The following is a 4,454-nucleotide window of genomic DNA, read 5'->3' as shown; positions in this document are numbered from 1 at the left end:
AGGGGAAGAAGATAGGATGTATGAATGAAAGTAATAGTTAAAGAAATAAAACCAAACATAAAGCAATGGAGGAAGAATGGGTGCCTTAGCTGGGCTGTATGTTTTATCCAATTCTGTACCTGGAAGGTGAGGACAAAACCAGAACAGCACATTCGGTTAGAAAGCTGGCACAACCAGGTGGCAAGTGAAAAGGAAAGCTATGACTCTAGCTTAATGACATGTACATCTCCTATTAGTTAGAAGACACACTTACCTAATATTTGATTTGGAGACAGTGGTATTCTACTTCCATTCTCATCTTTTCAACAGGTGATAAGTCTGATCTTTATTTGGTTTGGCAATTCACTCTCAGTTTATTCATACCTATAATAAACAGATAAACAATAAGCCAAAACCCAAATACAATCTAGAAACCCTCTCTACTGGGCTTCCTTTAAATTATCTAGTTAAAAGTATAGTTGTTACTAACTAGACTAATTCTCAAAAACACCTTTTGTTTAAATAGTTTATTTTAAAACATATATTGTGAAATAATTAATTTATGGAACAATTGTGTTGCAAAAGTAACACGTCAAATATAGTTGTTTTTCTCACTTTTTTTTCCAGTTGAAACAATAGAAATTTATTTTTCACTATACCTGAAGATAGAAATTCAAGATTACTAGCCAATCAAGTTTCTAATAAAGGATCACTTTCTAGGCTAGCAGGTTGATGTTTTTTCCCTGTGTCTTCATGTCAGAGAGAAAGAGAAAGCCCTCACTATTATAAGTAAAGTTAATGCATACAGCATAATTCTAGTTTATCCTCAAACTTCTCAGAGGCAGAACCTTATAAGACCCATATCTTTATTCTAGTACAAGATTAAAATACCTTAAAAATGATCAGTTTTATTTTCCACAATCAGTTCTCCCTTCCTAAAATTTTATTATGTTAAATGTTTGCATCTATAAATAAATATAAAAATATTATTTTAAATATTTGTGTCTATGAGTAAATAAATATAAATTTTGTTACTATAAAGAATATGTGTGCATGTATTATACCATATAATTATCTTAAAATTTTTTTCTAGTTTTGCTTATATGTTAACAATTGAATTTTTTTCTTCATACACATATCTTTCTGCAACTATTGTGCTGAAGGGACACCATTAAATGGGGATAAAAGTGGTCCATGAGAAAATAAATTAGGTTGTACAAAGAACTAGGAAATTGGGAAGACTGCATGATGAACAGGGAAGCCAATGGCCTGAGTTAGAAGCAAAGATGTTTCCCTGGGAATGTATTATATGAATTTAGATTTTTTTTGTCCTGTTTCGTCATCTATTTTCTTTATTTTGAAAATAAAAAAGGGGGGGGGAAGGTGCAAGAAACACAGTGGACATTGCACATTCCTGGAGGTCTTCCATACGTAGAATGTATTCATCCTGCCAAGTCTTTTCTGAAGGTCTCCTATGTTCCAGACATTGTTCCATGGTGGAGAGCAGGATGCATGATCAGGGGAAGTGGAGTTCAGGGCTTAAGCAAGGGTACAGTTATAATGCTGGTTTATGAAATTTAACCCATGAATGAGGAAAGTAAAAGCACGGAGGTGAGAAATAAGAGTGTCTGCAGGTAAACCAGCACCAGAGTCTTGTAGGTCTGTGTAGGTTGAAGCAGATTGGAGTCAGAGAACATGAAGGATTAAACTGGAATGCTCGGAGGATAGAGAGTGGAACGTTTGAAAATAGATAATGGAGGAATTGCAGTCAGTGATGACAGCAAGTTACAGTTTAACTCACCTTATTTCAGAGCTGCAGCTGCTGCACTGACTCCATCCATGATTTTTTTTTCCCTCATGATCAGAAAATACCCACCAGAATTACTGAGATTTATCTTTTCAGGATAAAAACCAGAATTCTCAATCACGTGCCTATGCATGAAACAATCTCTGAGACCAATAGAATCCGAAACATGATTTTCTTGGCCCTGCTGAAATACTCCAGGGACCACCAGCATTTCAGATGGAGACCCACAGAAATAGAACTTGAAGGTTTATAAAAAGAAAATAATGAATTGTCATAGGAGAATCAATTGATGTAAGTAGAACTAATACTGAAAAATCAAAGCTCAAAAGACTATTAGAGTAGACTGTGACTCTCATATTTTTCTTGCACAGTTGAAGTTTTCTTTTCTAAATATTATTTTTATATATAACTTAAAACGTTTACAAAATTGTGACCAAGTACATCCATTTGTTATTAATATAGTTGCAATCCAATATTTAGTCCATTGGACATTTACATTTAGAATAAAAAATTCATTGTCAAATGAATTTAACATGTACATTTGCTTAAATGTTAATGAATTGAGGAAGAGGCCAAGAGACTATGAGGTGACGACTAGTGATGAAGCGCTGTGCAGGAAATCAACTGAGGAATGTATTTAAAGAACGAGGTGGGTAGACCATTTCAAACGCTACCGATAAGCCAGCACTGAGAATTAGCCTTTGGATTCGTCAATATTAATGTTGCCACTGACTCAGTTGCAAATCATTTGGTGACAAGTTCTAAGTTGGAAACAAAATTCTGATAGGAATGGCAACAAGAAAAAAAAAGACTTATTATTGGTAATTACAAATACAGATAATGCAATATAGTTTTTCTGTTTTGCTTGTATGTAATGCTTTCTTTATCCAGTTTTGAGTCTGTTAGAGGCCAGACCACTGCCCGTCTTGAGAAATTGATTTTAACATTTATATCTGATCAGATATGCCTCTCACAATATGGGGAGTCACCATATCCCTACCCTAATGATCTTAAGAACAGATACCAGGAGAGTGAGGACCACCTCTGTGCCTCATTACTAAAACAAAATTCAGATTAGATGATGCACCAGAAACCCACCAATGTTAGCTAACACCACCCTTCTTGCAATACATAAGCTGCCCCTTACAGCCAGCTCCAGGCTGCTCTTACCTTACCCCTGTCTTCAAGGCCAGCCACCTCTGTGGCCCTGTGTGAGATTCTTCTCCTTTAGATTTGCAAGTGGCAGTGTTGTCTTTCATCTACCCAAGGGTCATGAGTGTCTTTGTATTGTGTTCTGTCATCCAAAGAATCTTTAAATCATATAAAACAGATACCTCTTCTGAAAGTTCTAATGAGGAAAACAATGGGTAATAAGAACATTTGGTAAAGAAGCGATATCTTTGTTCTTTATTAAATTTGGGGAAAACTTAAGTAAATGTTGATGCCGAAAAGAATGATGTAACGAAGGAGGAAACACTGTTGAGTAAGATAAAAAGTGAGGCAATTTCAGCACCTATGTATTTTGTGTAACAACACATCCATAAGGGTTAATAGAAGAAATGATGAGAGCAAGGGACATTCTAAGAAAATGTTACTTTTAAAATATAAATAAAAAATAAATCCTCGCTGACACTAATATTAAGCATATGCCACACTGTGACTGTATATATGCTCTCAAGAGACCACATTTGAACAAAACACAGTTCAAAAATCAAAACACTAATGGGTTCTACTATGGATCAAAGAGTTTCTTTTAGGCTGTGAAAACTTGGCTTCTTTTCATTGCATTAAAAAAAAAATCATACTGCAAAAATTGCTGTGCTCTGCAGTTCTCCATGGAAATTAACCAATTTAAACAAACAAAAAGCAGTGGAATGTGACTCACTCACAATTAAGACTAGTTCAAGAGATTCAGCATCAGCAGACCATTTTTCTTTGGACTACCATTGTCCCGAGAGGATTCAGCAGCAGTATAAAGGGTCAGGCTTATTCAATTATTAAATATCCTACTGGGAACCCGCTGCCAAACTCACATCTTTTCTTAGCAGAACTGCAGCAAAGAGATATTGTGTGGGCGTTTGATTTTATGCGTATGTTTGCAGCCTACCCAATTTTAAAGTACATGAGTACAGGGAAAAAAAGAAAAGCCTGATGTTTATTCATTGTAAATTTTTCTTTAGTTCAGTAAAGTAGGTTTAAATTGTCAGCCTCAGATTTTGATTTTGCATACTGTTCACACTGCCTTTATTTTAATATTTTCTTAGGGTGTAGAAATAAACATGCATTTGAACTCTTTATAACCGGAGCTATTCTATTTTCTTCTGCATTGTTAATATAAAAATACTCTAATGAAAACTCTTGCTGATAAGTAGAGTTGATAAATGGAGATTGCAGTAGTCAAAGAGTTTTGAGAGAAAGCATTAAACTACTATTTTGTGTTACTCTCTTAGCCATTTTTTCTCTACTTGTCTGTTTTGCTATTGTTTTGATATGGGTTCTTCGCATGTTTCACAGGATGATCAACTCCTGGCAGGTTCAAGCAATTTTCCTGCCCTGGCCTCCTCCCAAATAGTTAGAACACAGGCATGCTGTGCTGCCCCTGGCTGTTGGTAGATTTCTTTTAATGTCAGAAATATAGGGCGGCACCTGTGGCTCAAGGAGTAGGGCG

This window comes from Nycticebus coucang, chromosome 15 (assembly GCF_027406575.1).
Source record: "Nycticebus coucang isolate mNycCou1 chromosome 15, mNycCou1.pri, whole genome shotgun sequence".
Lineage (NCBI taxonomy): Eukaryota > Metazoa > Chordata > Mammalia > Primates > Lorisidae > Nycticebus > Nycticebus coucang.
This window is presented reverse-complemented; position numbering follows the sequence as displayed.